Genomic DNA, 23,120 nt, shown 5'->3' on the forward strand with positions numbered 1-23,120 from the left:
GCAGGGGAGGGCACAGGACCAACGGGGTGCGCGTGGCCGCCCTCCTGGGAACTGGCTCTTGTCCGGGCACTCGGGGTTCGCTCTCCCGAGGAGGAGGGGGCCGAGCAGGTCCGGCCAGCCGCTCCCCTCCCCCTCGGCTCTCCAGCCCCACTGGCGCAGGGCCGGCAACTTTGTTCCGGGAGATCGGTTCCTCTCGGCTCCGGGTTCGGCCCCGGCCCGGCGCAGGCGGCCACCGCAGGCTGGGCTCCGGGAACGTGGCGCCCGGGGTCACCTGACCGCGCGCCCCATCAATCAGCGCCCGCCCCGCGCGCCCTCCCGGGCTGCAGCAGCCGGGCTGGCGCTCGGCTGGCCTGGGGCGGCGCACCCAGAGTGGACTGTGAGAGCCCAGCTAGCATGGATGCCTCGTGCTGACACCATCCCCTTTATTCAGATTATCCGAAAATGTGAGTCACACCCACCCCACGCAAACCTGGTCTTTGGTCAGGGTGGTTTTCTTTCTCCCATCTCAGTGTGCTGATGTTGCTGAATTTGGGGTCCTAGTTCCAAGGGTATATTTATTTTATATAGTTTTCTCGGTGTCATTTTTAATGTTAAGAAAAACTTGAAATTTTGTTTTACATCCGTTCATACGTACAAATACTGTTTGCGCTGACCTTGTTTTTCTATTTTTCCAATATACATACGCACAAACATCTATTACAGAGCCTGTTGCAAGGCTGAGGTGACGGCATAATATGAGTTTGTGCTGTGTGTGAATTTTTCTACCTTACATATGTCATTCCCAATGTGTTCCTCTGATTCTTTTACATGATCATCACACTTGGGAGGGGAAAAAAAATAAACCAGCAACCTAAATTCCTAGTTGGTATAAACAATGAGGAAAGGATGATTGATAAGGGAGCTCTGGTTTATTGCTGGTTTAATATTTGAGAGTTAACAATTTATGAGGTAGTAAAGATAAACCACTAGGGGCCTTAAACAAATTTTTCTGAAAGAACTCACTAGTCTTTTATTAGTTATAACGTACAAGTTTCCTCAGTCCATTGGGGGGGTGGGGGGAGGTTCTGAAAGATAGTATTCCTTATAAAGTCTCTAGCTTAGCCTCCTTCCTTTGGGGGGATTTTCTTCACATAAGCCAAATAAAATCCAGAAGATTAATAGGAAGTGGGTATAATTTATTCATCCACTTTCATTCATTCATTCATTTTACAAACACCAGTTTGTGGCCTTCCAGTTCCACTGGCGCTGTGAATAATGCAAAGATAAATCTGAGATGTTGCCTTAAAGAACTTCAAATCTAGTAAGTGAGATAAGGCAAGTAAGTAAGTAAGGAAATGCAAGATCGGCGATAAGTGCTGTAAGAAAAGGACAGATCAAGTGCTTTTTGAGTCTGGCTGTATCAAGGGAGACTGAGGTTTCTTTTAACTGATAATTCTACAGACCCTTAAAGCTGCTCATCATGCTCTGTATCCCGGTGGAGTTAATGAAAACTCAGATTGCTTCCTTTAAAATAAAACCACATTGGAGCGTCTGAGGATTTCATTACTGAAAATTATGTAAGTGAAGAGCACTTTGTAAATTGTAAAGTGATACACAAATATTTATTTAACCCAAAATTTTGGAAAAATACAGTCATTTGGGGACATAGAATTTCTGAGTTTTCAAGCTCTGAGGGGATGTTTAGCTAAGCTTCCTGGAAAACCCTAAGGAAAGGGACATGTGGGACAACAGCCTCCGTCTCTATGATACTGACTCCAGCCACGCCCAGCTTCAGGGGCTTATGGGTGCCTTACCTGGGAACCTGTTCCTTACCTGTGCCTTACCTTCTCCCCTCACTCAGAGACTGATATTCTCTGTAGATCATGAGCAAAAGGAGCCAAAGAAGTTCCTACTGGTGGGATAACCAAGTGTCCCACTCTGGTCCTGCTCCCTGTTTGCTTTGTAAGTAAGGAAACCACACTTAATTGGAGATTTTGACCTCAGAGGACTACGTTTCCATAGAACAGACAGTGCGACCTTCCTTCACAGCCTGAGAATGGAGCAGAGGGGAAAGTGGAGACAGGCCATGAGGACGTGGGTAGCAGTTACTGCCCCTGTGACCAACAGTCCAGCTGCAGTCCATGTGCCTGTGATGAGGTTTTGTCTGCCCACCCCGAAGATGGATGTAGAACATTCAGAGAAAGTGATAGGATTGGGGCCTGGATCTGCCATTAATCCAAACTCAGAATTGCCTCACAGTCACCAGAGAACAGTGAAAATTCAAGAAAACTGAACTGATAATCTCTGGGATAAAGCCCTTGACATAGGAGAAAATATGATGATATGAGTATAGATTTCTATATAAAGATATAGGCATGTGTAGGTATATATAATATACAGAGACGTGATTCTACATAGATATGGTTCGTATCCAGGAAACTGCATCCTAACAACATAAGAGCCAAAAAGAAAACTTTGCGACTAAACTTTTATGCAAAATTATAAAAACAGTTTCTCTCTAAACGATAGAAAAATGGGGAAATGCACAATGTATAAAAAGCAAGGCTCTCCTTCAGCTTTACCATTGGTGTTGACTGCGAATAAATACCCCACATGGAAGCATTTAAAAGAGGGACATAAACTTGAGAATTTACCTCATCTTTTTCAGGTCAAGAAAGTATAGCTCTGTGGCTTATATATAATAAAACTATAATATTTGCTGAATATTGTTGCTAAATTCTTCAGTCAAATGTCTAATACTTGTGCAAGTTGAAGAAACCTATAAATAAAATTCGTTGATATAATTAAAGAAGCAAAGAGATAATAATATATGAAATTTTTAGAGGATAATTAGCACAAAGACAGAGCTTCTTACAATTTAGTGAACTTAAGACTCACCAAGGAGCATATTTTAAATTCAGATTGCCTGCCAGCTCCAAGAAATTCTGATTTACTAGGTCTGGTGAGGCCCAGGAAGCTGCAGTTTTAACAAGCAACCCATGAGGTTAGATCAGGATGGTTGGGGAATTGCACTTTGAGCCACTGTTCCCTAAGGGGCTGGCCTCAAATAGGCCACTTTGGTTGATTGGATGGGTCTAGAAATTGCCCTAGGAGAAAAAAAAAATCCATACTGGATCCATCATACTTTCAAAATACCCACGATTAGCCTTAGCTCTTTGCATTCAAGTGTTTCATTCAGTTATGGATCGCCCTTGAGATTACCAGAGGTCATTCACACCTCAGGAGCCTTCTGGGCAATTCAGCCTGCTCGGTACAAAGCTCGCCCGGATGCTCTGCAGGGAAGGTCTGATGGCAGGAGGCCAAGGAGGAGAGGACTGTGGAGGGTATGGGAACTGAAATGCAGGGTCCAGAGAAGCTAAGGACAAAGTACAAGGACTAAGCTGTTGGGGAGAAAAGAGCAACTGATACAAAAGGATACAATAAAGGAGGCTCTGAAACAGAAGAACGAGGAGCAGAGAGTAGAGGGTGTAAACACAGAACAACTCCTTCAGGTGTGCCTGCCCACTGGCAACCAGAAAACTGGCGTTAGCATCCGTGTTACTTTTACTTGGTTTCATTTACTTTGCATAATTTTATCATGTTGGCACTCGCAGGGATTTTACAGAGTCTCTCCTTCAACCCTCTAATTTTGTGGGTAAAGAAACAAATGAAAGATGCAAAACTGACTAAGGAGTGCATTTAGGTAAAAAACAACCTATTGGCAGAAAATGTCCAAATTACTAAGAAGGGAAAAGAGCATCGCTGTGTTATGTAAGTTCATTCTTAACCTGAAGAAGGAGGAGGGCAGAAGATAATGTAACTGAAAGATAACAGGCTGGATTTAAGTTACCTAAGTGCTAATTATTATATTGATGGTTCTCAGCTATATGACCTTGTGGACCTTAAGCTTTAACTTCCTGTCTGTGAAACAGAAAGAATATCTCCCTCGAATGCTGTTGTGAAAATCAAATGAATTACTTAATAAAAACGATTTATCACAGAGTTTCGTACTTTTAAACTTTTATTTTGTTCCTATCTCTTCCTCTTAATTTAAGAGGATTTGCTGCCATCTTGTAATCATCTTCATTTCTTATTTTTTTTTAAAACATTCCTGGAGCTCCCATTATCTGCTGAGGGGCTGGGTGTACCAATGGGAATAAGACACGGTAGCTCTCTTCAAAAAGCTCCTGTCTAGTGAGAGAGACCAACACTTAGATGGACAACTATAAATTAATATGGGTGCACCAGTACAGCCAAGATGTAACATGAGCCTGGAGAGGAACATGTAACCCAATAGGAGGAGACAGGGACAGAGGGGTATCAAGAAGTGACACCTGAGCTGAGCCTTAAGAGATCACAGGGATCATAAAGGACATCTATTGTCTTGCCTCTGCCCAGCATCTTTTCTATTCTTTTGGAAGGAATGTTACCTCTTCCTTTAGGTAATTGCTCTTCTCCTGCGCCAATCCAATTTTGTGGGACTGTCAATCACTTCTCCATCTGGCCTTGGGGTGGGCTTATGACTTGGAAACAGCCAATCATAGGCCTCAACCTCAGTGATAGTGATTAACCGGAAGAGAGGATGGGAGATCCAGGCTAGGCCCATCTGAGTCCTTCCAGAGGAGTTTTCACAGTGACACAGAAAGGGAAACTTCTTTTTTTTCTCTTTGGATTAGTGAACTGGAGTAGCATAAGATGGAATCCCTCCACACCCATCTCCTGCTCCTACGGCTAGCTAGAGTTCTATACCTACAGAGGAGAGAATGAAAGCATCACACCAGGAGCTGAATAAATACGGAAAAAGAGACTTGAGGATGTAAGAGTCCCTGGAAGGCAGTGCCCTTTTTATAGCTCCCTTTTTTCTGAATGTTAACCTATGTTGGAATTCTATCACTTATGACTGAACGAGCCCAGTGCAATATAAAAATTAACCAGGTAGGGCTTCCCTGGTGGCGCAGTGGTTGAGAATCTGTCTGCCAATGCAGGGGACACGGGTTCGAGCCCTGGTCTGGGAGGATCACACATGCCGCGGAGCACCTAGGCCCGTGAGCCACAACTACTGAGCCTGCGCGTCTGGAGCCTGTGCTCCGCAACAAGAGAGGCCGCGATAGTGAGAAGCCCGCATACCGCGATGAAGAGTGGCCCCCGTTTGCCCCAACTAGAGAAAGCCCTCGCACAGAAACGAAGACGCAACACAGCAAAAATTAATTAATTAGTAAACTCCTACCCCCAACATCTTCTTTAAAAAAAAAAAAGGGGGGGGGCTTCCCTGGTGGCGCAGTGATTGAGAGTCCGCCCGCCGGTGCAGGGAACACAGGTTCGTGCCCCGGTCCGGGAGGATCCCACCTGCCGTGGAACGGCTAGGCCCGTGAGCCATGGCCGCTGAGCCTGCGCGTCCGGAGCCTGTGCTCCGCAACGGGAGAAGCCACAACAGTGAGAGACCCGCGTACCACAAAAAAAAAAAAAAAAAAAATTTAACCAGGTAAAGAGGAGACCTAAGTGAAGGCCTGAGGGTAAGAAAGCGTAGGATGTGTGTGTGTGGTGGTAGGTTGCAGGAGGAACGCTTCCTTTTGTTGAAGTCCTGCTTAACCCTCTCAGTTGTCTGTGGACAACGCTAGACATGCCAAACCAGATACATCCACTGCCTTAGCCTGGTAAGGATGGGGATCACCATCTAGATTTCCAGGCCGTGGTCATACATTTTATATGCCTACATTGTGCATTCGTTCCCCCACCTTAAACTCCAGTTGGATATTGCAGCTGGAATGTGTCCTAAATCAGCCTGTCTGGCAAGAGCCCTAACCCTCAGCCTAGCTCTGCCTGCTTCCTTGCCCAGGGCCAGAGTTCAGGTTCCTGGATGTACCCTTGGGTCCACTTACAAATAGATACACCCCTCTGGCATTGAGAATCCAGCCTGGGCTGTGCTCCTCCAGTTCCAACGCAACAGGAAGGCTTGATGAGGTGAGGTCCGTGTTCCTGTTGCCCCTCTCGGGGGCAAACGTTAAAGTGCACAGCTGACTGATTCAAAAGGGACCTGCTTTACAGCCCAAGCTGTCTCCACGGCCCTTCTTTCCAAGACTCCTCCCTCTGGGCAACGGCCTCTCTGTTGTGGGAAGACTTAAACCCGAGCCTGACCAAGTTATGATGTTAACCAACTGGCCCTCCTTTAGTAACCATTTTTTTGCATCTTGAAAACTCTCTTCAAGTTTTCAAGCGGTTACCAAATTCTTCCGTGTTCTCACCCTGCTTTTAAAAGACATATTACTGCATCAGTTTCCCCATCCTGTGTTGTGTGTGCCCGGAAGGCAGCGGACTTCTCCCTCTGGAGAACTAGCAGGGGCCGCAGATGCACAGGTCAGTGCCTCCTTGGTGATTGTTGCGCGTTTCCGGCCATGTGGACCTGAAGAAGGACTCAAAGATCCAATCACTGTAACAGGGTAAAATATTTGGGCAGTTTATTGGTAATGTGCAGGCAATTTTAAGTATTGATTATTTTAATAAACTATTTTACAAAATTAGGACAAACTGGTTTTTAGTGTAGTTACAGTCACCACAGATCTCAAACTAGTGGCTGCCTGCACTAGAATGAAATTATGTCACCACATCAACTGTATCCGTCCTCCAATAAGCATCTTTATTCATGTGTCTGTTCTTTGCAAAGAAAAGCAATTCTACTCAGGTACGCACTGTGCCCCTGCTTTGACACAGTAGTCACCTCCACCAAGGAGACATCCCAGAGATCTAAGGACCTAAAGGGGTCATTGGTCAACTCACATGTGCAGGCAGAGCCTTCTTTAGAGAATGCTTCTAAATTAAAATAAGGGCCAAGTTTTTGTTCACATTTATGATCTACTTGGCATCATGAAGTACTATTTTATTTGTAAGAGACTAATATAAAAAGAACAGATGCAGGCTCAACAGGTCAAGGTTACATTCTTGCTAAATGATGCCTATATGATAACGAATCTTGCTATCTGAAAAAAAGGTTTCCCTGTATTTCAAATTAAGAGAAATGGGCAAATTTGTTTTTCACACAATACATGGTAGTATGTGGATGGTGGACATAGAGATAAGTACCGTATTTATATTTAGAGTTGCAATTTATTTCCACTAAAATGACCTTACATTACATTTATGTCGTTAATTTGAATTAAATATGTGACTTTCTTGTATTAAGTTAGGGGTGGTGTTTTTTGTTTGTTTGTTTGTTTTTGCTTAAATAAATGCACAAGAGCTGTAAGCATAAATTGTCTATATTTACATTTAAATACACATTTAAGTAATATTATAATTAAAATAATGTAACTCAGTGAGAGTCTATAGATTGTATTTTTCCTTATATAGGGTTAGAACATTACTCAAGTTTGAAAAACATTGGGCTAACACATAATTGTGTTGACTGCTCAGTACAATCGTAGATTTTTTTTTTTTTTTTTTTTTTTTCTGCCGTACGCAGGCCTCTCACTGTTGTGGTCTCTCCCGTTGCGGAGCACAGGCTCCGGACGCGCAGGCTCAGCAGCCATGGCTCACGGGCCCAGCCGCATCGCAGGGAGCGCCACCAGGGAAGCCCTAATCATAGATCTTTATAAAGTATTATCAGAAACATCATATGTCACTGTGTTTGTATAATGCTGAATACTTCAATCTCTGTATAGTCAAAAACTCAGTTTCAGTGGCTTCCAGATAAAGATGGAGATTAAAAACATCATCTAATCTTGCTTCTTCCAAAACTCCACTGCAACTAAACCTAAGAGACATATTTTAAGGCATGAGACTACAAGATAGGGCTTCCCTGGTGGCGCAGTGGTTGAAAGTCCGCCTGCTGATGCAGGGGACACGGGTTCGTGCCCCGGTCTGGGAAGATCCCACATGCCGCGGAGCGGCTGGGCCCGTGAGCCATGGCCGCTGAGCCTGCGCATCCGGAGCCTGTGTTCTGCAACGGGAGAGGCCACAACAGTGAGAGGCCATCGTACCGCAAAAAAAAAAAAAAAAAAAAAAAAAAAAAGACTACAAGATAAAGATGACCATGACGACAACAATTTTGAAGAAAGAAAGTAGATGGTCAAGTGGAAACTGACTTTGCAGGCCTGAAAAAGACTAATTAAGTCAGCAGTGGAGGGAGGCTGAGAATAAATCTAATTTCCACTGAAATGTCAGCCCCACACCCAGGAAGTGATGGCACCAGGAACCCTAAAAGAGGAGAGTGATGGGGGAGAAAATAAAAAGGATTGGTTGTAGGAAGAAGTTAGATCCCTCAGTTCCTCAGCCCTCCCTAAACAGCTGGGCAACTGCCTCTCCCCAACCCCAGCAGAAGATCAGAATGTATTCTCTGGATCAGGGAAACCAAGCCAAAGGTAAGGGAACTATACTCAACGAAGGGAGGATTGAGTATGCATATTCGAAGCTTATATTTCCAGCCTCTGCTCCCAGTGCAGCTCTCAGAATACAGGCAGTGGGTCTATATTCTCCACATGGGGATATAGATAATGTAAGTACATTCAATGGGGAATCTGAACACACAAGAAGAATCACTTAAAAGCAGACAATAGAAGTTCCAAAACAAACAGATGACCCACATCACCTACCTACAGAAAAAAATGAAAGTCATCCATGAACTGGGAGTTTCACTCAGCTTTTTATTAGAACACCCTTAATCATGCACTAATAAACAATTTAGAATTATCAGACATCTGAGGATAACCTCTCACATAAATATCGGAATTAAATATATAAATAGAAAAAGGCAACTTGAAGTAAACAATGACTAGGCTGGCAAGGAAAAAAAATTTTTTTATTACTATTAATATCTACAGAAGAGAGTAGAAGGTTCTAAATTAATGAAACAAGACTAGGAAGCTCCAAAAAAACAGAGTTACAGAGAACAACAACCAAAATATTTAAACATTGTTCTAAAAATGAAAACTCAGTAGGTATATTGGAATAGAATATAGAAGATATCTTGCAATAAGAAAACAAAAATTTAAAAAACTTGAAAAATAGGAGAGAAAACATAAGCAAATTAAAGGACAAGTCCAGAAGTTCCTCGAAGAGAGACTAGAGAAAACAATTATTTCATCAATGAAATAATTTAAGGTTTCTGAAAATTGCTGGATATATATTTCTAGTGTGAAAGGGCTTACTGAGTGTCCAGCAATGAAAATAGGCCCCCACCAAGATACATCATAGAGATATTTCAGAGCACAGAAGACAGAGAGAAGATCGTACAAGTTTCCAGAGAGAAGGGAGTGGGGGCAAGGTCACATACAAAGTAACAGGAACCAAAATGACTCTGAACTTCTCAACAGCAACACAGGAAGTTAGAAGAAAATGGAGCAATGCATTCCAAATTCCGAAGGGAAATGATTTTTAGCTAATATTAAATGTCTGGCCAGCTTTACAACTAAGTTGTGAGGAGAAAAATCTTTCACTGAAAAACTTTACCTTCACTCCACACACACATACTTTTTCTCAGAGAGTTACTGAAGGATATGTACAACCCAAACAATGGAGTAAATCAAGAAAAAAGAAGACATGCTTTTCAGAATAAATGAGATCCAACACAGGATGACTGCAAAGGAATTCTCTTATTTACCCAGAATCATGCACCAAGCATGGGGGCAACCCATCTGGACTCATACAAGCCCAAATGCTCCAGAAGAAACTTAAGAAAATAAAATTGATATAATACTCAACCCAAAGAAATATACTGAGAAGATATTTAAACATCTGGTAGACAAGTATACCAAGAAATGGTAAGCGTGTACCTAGAAAACTAGGTAAATGAGAAAACAACAATTCTTAACTGAGGGAAAACTACAAGTTGTGCAGTAAAGGAAAAGTAATCATAGATGTTTACTAGATGACTCAATACCGAATAGCCTCCAGAGTCATAATAAGGTTAACCCTGAACATTGAGTGAATTAAAATAACCGTAAATCTCAATCAAGAAGATGAACAGCAGAGAAGTGTTTATGACTGGGTTCGGGAAGAGGGGAGGAGACAAGATATCTCAATCTTCATCTTCATGACAGGAAGTCCATAGATAATATCTAAACCTGAAAAAAGCAAGAAGGAATATTACAAGTGTGTGACAGAGATTTGGAGGTAATATCAGAAGAGTAGCTTTAAAAGTTCAAAGTAGATGCTTCTGAGAAAGGGGATATGGAGAAAAGCAGTTGGAGACTGACATCTGTCTTTGCAAACTTTGTAGAACTAACTGATTCTTTAAATTATGGACATATTTAACTTTAATAAAAAGAAAATAACAGGCTGACAGAATTCATAAGTGCGTGCAGAATAGTATGAAAAGCAATGGTTTATGGTTAGACCAGAGACCCAGATCTAAGTACAGTAGGCGGGCCACAGTATGATTTTCGTGGGCCCTAGGCACTTTTGACTTTGTGGGCCCCTTCCACTATAATATCAATATTTTAAATTATTTTCGATGTAATTTATATACTTTGACTTTTTTCTTTCTTAGACAAAATTTAATAAAATTTCATGAGCTTTTTACAAATATCACGGGCCCTAAGCACTGTGCCTGCTGGTTAAATCCACCCTGCAGAAGAAAGGAGAAAAATACAGGTTTCTGTTTACTCTGTAGTTAGCAATGCTCTCTGTGTTAGGGATCAAAATTTCTAGGTCAGAATGATGGCAAATTAAATAATTTTATAAACAATAAAAACTTTTTTTGCTCTGATCCAAGCACTGTTAGTACAAAACTGTTTTACACAGTATTTTCTCTTGATTTTTCTAAATTTACTTCACAGCAGTAACATCATGTTGAAATGCTTGAACCTAGCTGCTTAATGTAAACCAATATTAAAGATTTTGGATGTATTTTCAATTTTCCATAGGGTTATTCTCAACTGAATACGATATTAAAAGGCTTTTCTGTCTCCAGTGCTTTCTCAATTATTATAAAGTGAACCTGACATTTGCTGTTACAGTCTTTACACGTCTGTATGAAGATTATATCATACATTGTGATCAGCTTAATCATTCCCATTTCAGTTGGTTAAGCTGAAGAGATCAAGACTTTGTGCCCAAAGATGCAGGTGAAATTTAAAGAATTTCTTTAAAGTTTGTTTGAATAATAGTACCTTGCAAGTGTGCAACTCTATACATTTGTCTCAGTGCTTTCTCTTTTCTACTTGGATGTCTTTCTATTGTTTCCATTTCAGCATATCTAAGACTGAACTTCCCTTTAAGGTTATCTCCCTCTCTTGACTTACTCAATCCATTCAATTGGTAACACAATTCTGGTCACTCTAGCTTGAACCTAGGATTCTTGCCTCTCATCCCCATGTTCAATATCTAACTGATTAACAAGCTCTGTTGATTCTTCCTTCGCAATATTTCACATATCTATGGTACCAGATCCCAACTTTACCACTCCTTCTCTCCTCTGTACTTGAACTTTTTTAATGGCCTCCTAATTGGCCTCACTCATCCAGCTCTTTCTCCTTCAGTCTATCCTACGCTTTTCATTACATAGTGCTGTTATAATCATGTTGTTCAAGAGTCTTCAACGGCTCCCAATTGCCTCCTGGATAAAATTGGCCATTTGAGTCTGGTAGCAAACTACTCTTTTGCTATTCTCAGACCGTTTAATTCACTTTTCGTCAAAAAATCTTTTACAGCACACCCCCATACCTTTGGTCCCTCTGTTCTTTCTTCTGGAGTGTCTCCTTGTGACTTCTCCCTTTTTATTAATGTGGCTCAAGTCCATCTTCTCTTTGAAGCTTTTCTTGACTACTCATCCCATAATGATTCGGGTTCTTTGGATTCTAAACTCTTACTGTCAGTACCATTCATTTAAAATGTATCATAATGCCTTTTGGAGTTCCCTGGTGGTCTAGTGGTTAGGATTCAGCACTTTCACTGCCATAGCCTGGGTTCAATTCCTGGTCCGGAGACTGAGATCCCACAATATATGCAGCCAAAAAAAAAAAAGCATCACACTGCCTTTTATGTTTAGTTATAGCCTCTTATTTATGCATCTTGTTGCCTAAATAAAGTTTAAGCTCCTGAGGACCCAGATACTAACTAACATGGTATTGGTCACATAGTATGTGTCAATTCAATACTAACATGGTATTGGTCACATAGTATGTGTCCATTCAATAATTGATTGATAAAGGAAAAATATTTTTGACTGAGCTTTTCCATTTCCATGTAGATACCTGGCATTATAATATATATATATGAATGTGAATGTACTTAATACCACTGAACTGTACACTTAAAAATGGTTAAGATAAAAATTTTGTTATTTATATTTTATGACAATTAAAATTATTATATATATACTATACCAAAGTCCATGTTTTATATATCTTCAAATTATATCTGACAATTTTGATGTATTGATACTATCTACTTGGTTTATCAAATACGAATGAGTTGGAAGAAAACACTGGGTTCGAGTCCTTGCTCTATCAGAGAACAACTATATGATGACCTTGGACAAATTGCTTAACATTTTGCGCCTCCACTGCCCGTTCTGTAAAATGAGTGGACGGATTCACTGGATGATCTCCAAAGGCCCAGTTGTATGAGTCTGAAACTTCGCGTCTCTGGAGAGCACACATCATCTCCAGCATCATGGGAGAAAGCTCTTATCTGGCTCCCTTCCCAGATTTGCAAACCAAACCGTACTGAGCATAACTATTCCACTCCCAGCCCTGTGGATTCTAAAAACTGTTTGGGAAACTGATAGCAGCTATGAATTTGGAGACCTATGCTTCTGCCCCACCCTGGCTGTGCCTCTTTTTTGGGAATTCCAGCCAGGCTTGCACTCAACCGGCATGCTGTCCCAGTAGCACTCATTGTACCCAGGCCCACGGGGAAGGGATAAACCCCTCCCTTTGGTGGCCTCTCACCAGGCCTCTTGCTCCAGCTCAGGGTGTGGGAGGGGTGGGGAAAGGCACTTCTTCCCTCAACTACAACAGGAAGCGCTCGGGAAACAGGTCTCATTCATTAGTTTAGCAAGATTTCTGGAGTTTATTAACCTCACATTTTAAACTTATTTATTTATTTAGGCTGCGTTGGGTCTTTGTTGCTGCACGTGGGCTTTCTCTAGTTGTGCCAAGCAGGGGCTACTCTTCATTGTGGTGCGTGGGCTTCTCCCTGCGGTGGCTTCTCTTGTTGCGGAGCACGGGCTCTAGGTATGCAGGCTTCAGTAGTTGTGGCACACGGGCTCTAGAGCACAGGTTCAATAGTTGTGGCGCACGGGCTTAGTTGCTCTGCAGCATTGGGGATCTTCCCAGACCAGGGCTCAAACCCATGTCCCCTGCATTGGCAGGCGGATTCTTAATCACTGGGCCACCAGGGAAGCCCTCACCTCACATTTTAAGTGGAGGGACTTTTGTCTGTTTTGCGGTTGCAAAGTCCTTTAAAATATATATTTTTTTAAATTTCCCACTTTGGGGGAAAGAATATTGTTCTGATGGTTGTCCTTTGAAAGTAATTATGGAAACTGAGTTGTTTGCTTTTTTTTTTTTCAAAATAATACTTGGTTTTGTTTGAATTTGCACAAATCTCTACTTCATCTTTTAGCTCAGATTAGTTACAGTAACTACAAATCCTTCAACCAAAAAGGCAGTTATATTAACAGTTTTTTAGAGTGCTGGCACGTTGTAAAATCCCAAAGGTTCAGTTCCTACATGCAAAGCGTGGGGCAAAAGAGGAGGGAGGGGGAATTGTCATCTTAATTGTAGATCAATAGCGCACCCCAGCTTTCCAGGAGTCCTGAACAAAGGGTAAAGCCAAATACTTTAGGTCTGAGACCACTGGATTCTCAAACAGTTTTCGTTTAAAAACGAGAGGAGAGTGGGCTTCCCTGGTGGCGCAGTGGTTGAGAGTCCGCCTGCCGATGCAGGGGACACGGGTTCGTGCCCCGGTCCGGGAATATCGCACGTGCTGCGGAGCGGCTGGGCCTGTGAGCCATGGCCGCTGAGCCTGCGCGTCCGGAGCCTGTGCTCCGCAACGGGAGAGGCCACAACAGTAAGAGGCCCACATAAGCAAGAAAAAAAGAGAGGAGAGAGAGAGAGAGAGAGAGAAATTTCTTGCTGTCATTGTCTTAATAAGTATTTAATTAATTAGTGATCTGCTGATTCTCCATGGGATTTAAGGTTATTTATATAACGATTAAATAAAATCGAAACTAAATGGCCAAGGAAAGCTGGACCGAATTAAAATTATAGATTGGAAAGATAAGATAAGGTCAGGAGCAAGGCTAAGACACAAAACCACATGGATACATTTTTGATTACTTCTTTGTGTTGTGCCACAATTATTGCGAATAACAATGCTTGTTTAATTATCACAAAATGTTAATACCAGGCCATTACTCATAGACCCTTCCCCAAGAGCTATTCCCTTAAGTGGCTCAGTGCAGCTGTGCCAGAGCCCTACATATTTTGCTTATCTCCCTTCAGATAATGGTATGGTCTGTCCAATATTAACTTGAGGGGTCGTTCCATCAACAGAGCCAGGATTCCTGGGGTTAACTTCTTTAAATTCTAGAGTGTCATTGTTCATTTTTCTGTCTTTGTGATTGATTAGCTGTCTTGCGCTGGCTGGATGAATAGTGTGGTTTCTCTGTGGCACCTCCTTGGACTTGACCTCCAGCCTCTCCAATGGTTACCTTAAGTAGCTGGGTGTTTGGATTCTGTCAGATAGAGATCTAGTGGTTATATCCATTTTTCCGGTTGTGTTGGAAAAGAGGCTTTTCTGTCGGTACTTTTGTTTCTAAGGCCAGTTGTGTGGTTTTGTGATTACAATGCAGTTTCTTCAGAAATTTTCAATACTATGTATTTTTTTCCAAAAATTTCAAAACCAACACATTTTAAAAATATTAAAATAATACTGCTTTCTTTTTTTAATCTAGAAAATCTTTCCTAAAAAGGAAACTCAATCCCAGTTTGTTTATCATCTCCTCTGAAAAGGAAGCTTTTCTATCTTTAACCGAGATGTTCAGCCTACAGGCTGGGCTGGAGGTGAAAAGGTCACAGAAGAATTATTCCAAAGGAGAGAGTATTAAATGTTTCTGCACTCCACTGGTGAATCAGAAACAGAGAACTAAGGGCTGGATGACAGCTCAGACACTAAAGAATTCTAGAGCTAGAAAAGAATGTTGCCCTTAGGCTAATGATTTCAGAGCTATATTTTCTCCCTTTGAAGTTGGCCTTGGGTAATAGATGTCAAGAGTAGAGTGTGGGACAGGGGCAAAGCAGAGACTATGGCCCCCAAGTTCTTTTTTAGCCGTTTTGCTCCACTGTAAGATCATGTCTCTTGATTGGGGAGGGGCGGGGGGGAGGTACGATTGACACACAAAAAAGCTGTACATATTTAATGCACACATTTTTGTGAGTTTGAAATAAAGTGTACACGCATGAGACTGTCGCCGTAAACAATGCCAAAACTATAACCATCACCTCTGAGCTTCCTTCCTCCCTCTTTTTTTTTTTAAAGAACATTTAACATAAGATCTCCTCTCTTAACAAAGCTTTAAGTACATAGTATATTATTATCACCTGTATGCACTATGCTGTGCAATAGATCTCTAGGACTTACTCATCTTGTGAAACTGAAACTGTGTATTCTTTGACCAATATCTCCCTGATTCCCCCTCCCCATGTATCCTGATTTTCAGTCTGCAAATGAGGCCATCATAAAGAAGAAAGAACTGAATTCTCTCCTTCTGAGGCTCATTGCAAACATTTCTTGTAACCTCAGAACTCTTAGGTCCTAAATATATCCATTTAGATTTATTTCACGAAAATTTTAAATAAGGAATTTCACATATTTCTGTCTAAACAGAAGAGGCACTCAGAGCACACCCTGTGGTTACATTCCCCGCTCTGCCACTCACGAGCTGTGACTTCAGGAAAATGTTTTACCTCTCAGTTTCTTCATCTATAAAATAGTGATAATAACACTTACCTCATAAGGGTGTTATGAAGGATTCAATGAGTACAATGCATAAATGCAGTTTAGAAAACATGGTATACAATAAATGGTAATTACTCTCTAGATTTCAGTCAACAGAGCCTGATACGTAGTCAATAAAATTTTTGAAAGTTTTACTTTGGTTTTATTATGAGAGTGAGCTATGGCCTTATAAAAATTTTATTTCATTTTATTTTGAAACCTTACAAATAGCTGTGATATATATTTTGCAGATTAAAAAATTTGAAACTTCGTGCTATGGACTGAATGTTGTGTCCTCTCAAAGTCCTGTGTTGAAGCTTTAACCCCCAATGTGATAGTATTTGAAGGGGGTACTTTTGGGAGATAATTAGGTTTGGATGAAGTCATGAGGGTGGAGCCCCCATGATGGGATTAGTGCCCATATAAGAAGAGGGAAAGACCAGAGCCCTCTCTCTCTGAGCCATGTGAGGGTACAGCAAGAAGATGGCCTTCTGCAAACCAGGAAGAGGCCTCTCAAATTGGCTGGCACCTTGATCTCAGATTTCCCAGTCTTTAGATCTGTGAGAAATAAATGTCTGTTGTTTAAGCCACCCAGCCTATGGTATTTTAGTGCCTATGGTATTTTAGTAAGGTCACTCGAGACCACACAAGCAATGAGTAATTGCACCAGAATTTGAATAAGTGCTTGACACCAAAGCCTTGGCTTTTTCCATAAAACCATGCTGCCCCCAAATGTTACAGGGAAGCTACTTGGGTTTCTTCAGACAGAAAGTTCCTCTGAGCCAGCCTGAATCCAACTGGTCCATTTTGCTATCTGTGTTACCATAAGTAAGTTACCTGACTTCTCTGTGCCTTGGCTTCTTCAGTTGTCAAATGGGGATAATAGTAATACTCTATCTCACAGGGTTGTTGAGATAATTGTATGAAGACCTATGAAGTATTTAGGACAGTGTCTGGCATGCAATAAGTTTTAATATTACTATTACTGTTATTGTTACTACTACTACTACAACTTATAACTTTGGGGCCAACTCAGATCAGTCTTTGTGAGATGGGAGGAAAGAGCACCAAATATTGTCTTTCAGCACAGACTGTAATACTTTACATAGTACAATACTAGTGTGTTCCTTGTGGAATATTAACTCTGTGGTTTTCTGAAATCATCCCTGAAAAATTTACAACAGAATTTGACTGGCCACCCAGCAGAATTACCAGCAGAGTTCTTAGAAAACAGATTTCAATCCACACTCCCATCCCTAGCCCAACTCCTATCTCCCACCCCCATCCTCATGCCAGACCACTTATCAGAATCTGCAAGGATGGGCCAGAAATACCTACATTTAACAAGTATCCCGAGTGAGTCAGATGTGCAGGCTTCTAATCTAACCCATTTTAAAACAAGGAAAAAATGAGACCCAGAGAGGTTACGTGATTTTCCCAAGGTTCAGGGCTCTTTCCACCATAAGGTGCTAATATTCACGCAGATGTGCTCCCTGATTATTCTAGGTCTATGGCCAGCACAGTTTTTTGTCCTTGTCAGCCAGAAGAATTAGAGACTCAATCAAAATGCTGAACTAGTCTCACAGATCCACCCCTGCGCACCAGGGATGTTAGGAAGCTGAGGGCTGGGGGAAGACTTGAGTGGCAGGTACCCAAACTCCTCTCCCCTCCTCTGTGAACTGGGATGTGGGGTGACAAGCATGGAGAAAAAGCAACTCACTTAAGCAGGCCTGGACTCTGGGTCTGCATGAATACGATAGGGCTCTGCATGCAAACATGTAATTTATCTTCTATTTGGTTTAGCCCTGGTTGAAAGATAATCCTAGGTTAGCCTTTTTGAAAAGCATCTTATCTCTCTTTTGTATTTTTAACCAGGTGTGACTCTCTTTTTCTGTTGTTTCGGCTGCTGTTGACACTGGGGTTGAATTTGGACCCACTGATCTTTCAGAAGATGCCTAAGTTGTTCATTTACTTACTCTCTGACAAGCTTACCTGTGCTTGTAGAGCCACCAAATGGTTTTCATAGCAAAAATGTTTCTGAGCTGTTGACTTGTAAACATAGCCTTAAAGTCAATAAAGTCTTTTCTCTGAGAGCTCCGAGGTATGTCAAGAAATCTAAGACAAAAGAAAACAAAAACTCTCCTTAAGGCTCTCATGAAACCAATTTGTAGATATGGTCTAACAACTCTCTGAACTATTGTTTAAAAACATCGGAACGGGATCTTTTGTTGAGGGTGTTTCTAGGTATCTCCCAGACAGGGATAGCGTATAAAATATGGGGGACAGCTGTAGCCACCAAGAGAAAACTAGGAGAATTGTTATAAATACCTAGTCTTGCTCAGCCAGCAGCTAAGCCGGAAGAATGCCTCTTGTTAGGAAGCATGCTACTACTTTCCTAAAAAGGAAAAAAAAAATTAGTCACAGGGGCTTGTTTCTACTTCTTGACACGATATTCCCTATGTGGAATCTTTCCTGTGGGTTGCCAGGAGCAGGGAGTTGGAAGGAATACATGCTCATTTTTAACCTAGTGGTTTTGCCCCATGAAGCCCAGAGGAAAAAGGAATGTTCCCATAGCAAACATTCTGTACTTCCTTTATAGTTACACTCATCAATCTTATAATTGCTTGTTCAATATCTGTCTTCCAATTAGACTATAAATTCCATGAGAGTGATTATGTTTTTCCTTATTCACTACCATGTATCTGGTATAGAGCCCTGGCATGTAGTTTGATGTTCAATAAATATCTTTTGAATAAAATGCTGAATAAATTACGTTGAAGCCATAGCCTTCAACAGGGATGATTGGAGCCAGTAGATTTAAATTGGAGATGAAACCACTAGGTGAATTTGGAGTTGCTGTAGGTGTACAAGGTGGTGGAGTATATAATGAAATCAATTAGATGAAAAAGTGGGAATTTCTAGTTTTGAAGGCAAAAACAGGGAAGAATCTTGTGATTACATTGAACCTGGTATGATTACATTGGTAATAATTAAGAATCAAAGAGAAAAATGCCAAATTGCCCATACGTCTGCCTGTCGTAAAACATCTTTCATATATTATAGAGCACATATTAGTATTTTAGGTTTAGTTGCTTTAACAAAGAGGGGTTGTAGATTTTTCAAAGTACTAGTGTAAAAGTAGTCACATCTGTGACAAACTGTACCGTTTCAGCAACACAGCATCTTAAAGCCATCTGGGGTAGTGTAACATCATTGCTGGCTTTATTGTTGATAAATAAAGCTCTTGAAAAATAAATCTCCAAAGTTAAACATATGAAGTGTCTGCAATAGTGTCATAAACACTATCTGCTTTTAAAAATTAAGAGAAAAAGATCATTTCATAGATACAAGCTTCTTTGATGGGATGAATATCTATCTGAAAATATGATGATGAAAGAGTCTAATTGAAAAATGGTTGCGAGTATGTCTCTGTTGAACTTCAGTCCCTTGTAGTGCTGCCTCTACCAAAGGAAACTGAGAGTGACGGGCTCAGAATTGAATAGCAGATCAGGATCAAAACTGGAGAACCAGGAACACGCAAAGTGCAAGAGACAAATACTATCAAATATTGACTTTTAAGTGAAGGAATTTTGAATAGACTACACTTAGAAAAAACATCATTTGGAATAACGTATGCCTGCAAATTTAAATATTTGACTTGTTTTTAGAAATCTGCAACTTGATAGCTTTATTAAGGTATAATTACATACAATAAACTATACATATGTAAAATGTACAATTTGTTGAGTTTTGACATATGTTTATATTTGTGAAACCATTACTACAATCAAGAAAATCAATCAGTCTCCAAAAGTTTTCTCAGGACCCTTCTCCTCGCTCTTGTTCCTTCCCCTAGGGAAATTCATCTCTTTTTTAAAAAATGTTTTAAATTTTTAAAATTATGATAAAAAACGTAACATAAAATTACTATCTTATGGATATAACCAAGATTAGAGCAGAAATTAATGAAATTGAGAATAGAAAAAAATAGAAAAAGTCAATAAAGCTAAGGGTTGCTTTTTTTTTAAAGATCAGTAAAATTGAGAAACCCTTAGTTAAAGAAAAAAATAAGTAAAGTCAGAAATGATTTCAACCAATGCTACCGAAATAAAAAGGATTATGAAAGAATAGTATGAACAGCTGCCAACAAATTGGGTAACCTAGAAGAAATGGAAGAATTCCTAGAAACACACAACCTGCCAAAACTAAATCACAGAGAAAAGGAAAATCTGAACAGACCAATAACCAGTAAGGAGATTGAATCAGTAAACAAAAACCTCCCAACAGATCTCCCAGCTCTCTGATGTCAGGTCTAGAGCATCAGGAAAGACTAAAGATGGTAAGAAAAAAATAGAAGCCATGTTTCAAAAACCTGTATTACAGGTATTTCATCAGTTTAAGATGAGTCTCAAATAGCTAGCAGTTTGGTTCTCAAAAGATCTCTGAATTGTGTTCCCTTACTAGGGCAAGTGGGTCAGGACTCTGTCATGAGACAGGTGGAAAGGAAAAATCCAGCAACAGTATTTTCTCTAGCAGTAAATGAGATGTGGTGATCAGGGGAAAGTAAGGTATACCAAATGGGCAATGTCAGTCAAGACAACATGGCACAGAATATCTGTATTCTGGCCAGGTCACAGAGACTTGGCATAATAGTATGTGAAAAAAGGGTCTCGAATTTATATGGAAGGGAAAGTAGATGCAAGTGAATGCACAAGTAAAAAATAATTCGAAGAGACAAGCAACAAACACTATAGCCAATAATATATAAAAAAATCTACAAACAGTACATTCTGGAGAGGGTGTGGAGAAAAGGGAACCCCCTTGCACTGTTGGTGGGAATGTAAATTGATACAGCCACTATGGAGAACAGTATGGAGGTCCCTTAAAAAACTAAAAATAGAACTCCCATACGACCCAGCAATCCCACTACTGGGCATATACCCTGAGAAAAGCATAATTCAAAAAGAGTCATGTACCAAAATGTTCATTGCAGCTCTATTTACAATAGCCAGGACATGGAAGCAACCTAAGTGTCCATCAACAGATGAATGGATAAAGAAGATGTGGCACATATATACAATGGAATATTACTCAGCCATAAAAAGAAATGAAATTGAGTTATTTGTAGTGAGGTGGATGGACCTAGAGTGTGTCATACAGAGTGAAGTAAGTCAGAAAGAGAAAAACAAATACCGTATGCTAACACATATATATGGAATCTAAAAAAAAAAAAAAAAGGTCATGAAGGACCTGGGGCAAGACTGGAATAAATACGCAGAGCTACTAGAGAATGGACTTGAGGATAGGGGGAGGGGGAAGGGTAAGCTGGGACAAAATGAGAGAGTGGCATGGACATATATACACTACCAAACGTAAAATAGATAGCTAGTGGGAAGCAGCCACATGGCACAGGGAGATCAGCTCGGTGCTTTGTGTCCACCTAGAGGGGTGGGATAGGGAGGGTGGGAGGGAGGGAGACCCAAGAGGGGAGAGATATGGGGACATATGTATATGTATAACTGATTCACTTTGTTATAAGGCAGAAACTAACACACCATTGTAAAGAAATTATACTCCAATAAAGATGTTAAAAAATTTTTTTTAAAAAAAGAGAAGGCATAAAATGGATGATTCTTCTTTGGCCATTGTTTGGTACAGTCTGATTTCCAAATCATGTATATTCTTTATAGTTTCTAATGACAAGGAGATATATACAGAGAGAGATAGATGGATATATCTCTCCTAACAAAGAAAAGCTCAAGACCGGCTGATATTACTGAAGTCTACCAAACATTTAAAGAAGAATTAACTCTTATTCTTCTCAAACTCTTGCAAAAAGTTGAGCAGAAGGGAACACATCCAAATTCATTCTATGAGGATAGCATTACCCTGATACCAAAGCCAAATAAAGACACTATAAGAAAACTACAGACTAATATCCCTGATGACTATTAATGCAAAAATCCTCAACAAAATGCTAGCAAACTAAATTCGACAGCACATTAAAAGGATTATACATCATGACCAAGCCAGATTTATTTCTGGAAGGCAAGTATGTTTCAACATATGAAAATCAATCAATGTAATAGACCAAATTCACAGACTGAAGGACAAAAAGCACATAATCATCTCAACTGATGCAGAAAAAGTATTTGACAAGATCTAACACACTTTCATGTAAAAACACTCAACCAAATAGGAACTGAAGGAAATTACCTTCATAATAAACCGCCAACATAATAAAGCCAATATACAAAAAGCCTATAGCTAATACCATACTCAATGGTGAAAGACTGAAAACTTTTCCTCTAAGATCAAGAATAAGATAAGGATGCCCACTCTCACCACTTCTATTCAACATAGTATTGTCAGTACTACCCAGTGCAATCAAGCAAGAAAAAGAAGGAATAAAAGCCATCCAAGTTGGAAGAGAAAAAGTAAAATTAGCTGTTTGCAGATAACATGATCTTTTATGTAGAAGACCCTAAAGATTACACATACGCACACACACAAACCTGTTAGAACTAATAAATTCAGCAAAGTTGCAGGATATAAAATCAACTCACCAAAATCAGTTGCATTTCTATGTACTAACAATTACCAACTGGAAAAGGAAATTAAGAAAACAATTGCATTTGCAATAACATCAAAAAGTACTTAGGAATATACTTAAGGAAATGAAATGCAAGTACACTGAAAACTATAGAACATTGTTGAAAGAAATTTAAAAAGAAACAAATAAATGGAAATACATTTCATGTTTGTGGATTGGAAGACTTAATAATGCTAAAATGTCCATACCACCCAAAGTGATCTATAGATTCAACGGAATCCCTATCAAAATCTCAATGGAAGTTTTTGCAGAAATAGAAAAAAGTCATCCTAAAATTCATATGGAATCACAAAGGACCCTGAATAGCCAAAATAATTTTGAAAAATAACAAAGTTGGAGGACTCACACTTACTGCCTTAAAAACATATTATGAAATGGTAATCAAAACAGTGTTGATAGGCCAATGAAATAGAATAGGGAGCCTGGAAATAAACCCTTGAGTATGTGCTCAAATGATCTTTGACAAGTGTGACAAGACCACTCAATGGTAAAAGGACAGTTTTTTCAACAAATAGTGCCAGGAAACCTGGATATTCACATAGAGATAATGAAGTTGGGCACTTAATTGGCTCATAATGGAATAAAGACCTAA

The 23,120-nt window shown here is 40.3% G+C and overlaps 1 protein-coding gene and 1 pseudogene across 1 annotated transcript in view; one reads left to right on the plus strand and one right to left on the minus strand.

Moving 5' to 3' along the window:
* UTRN (utrophin) overlaps window positions 1–23,120 on the minus strand; it is a 561,071-nt gene that overhangs the window by 502,492 nt on the left and 35,459 nt on the right. Inside the window, exon 2 of the mRNA XM_032650818.1 lies at window positions 17,908–18,030. The gene's annotated coding sequence lies outside the window, so the exon portion shown is untranslated. The remainder of the gene's footprint in view (window positions 1–17,907; window positions 18,031–23,120) is intronic.
* LOC116763259 lies at window positions 20,275–20,683 on the plus strand (annotated as a pseudogene).

The sequence above is a fragment of the Phocoena sinus genome, chromosome 12 (assembly GCF_008692025.1).
Source record: "Phocoena sinus isolate mPhoSin1 chromosome 12, mPhoSin1.pri, whole genome shotgun sequence".
Lineage (NCBI taxonomy): Eukaryota > Metazoa > Chordata > Mammalia > Artiodactyla > Phocoenidae > Phocoena > Phocoena sinus.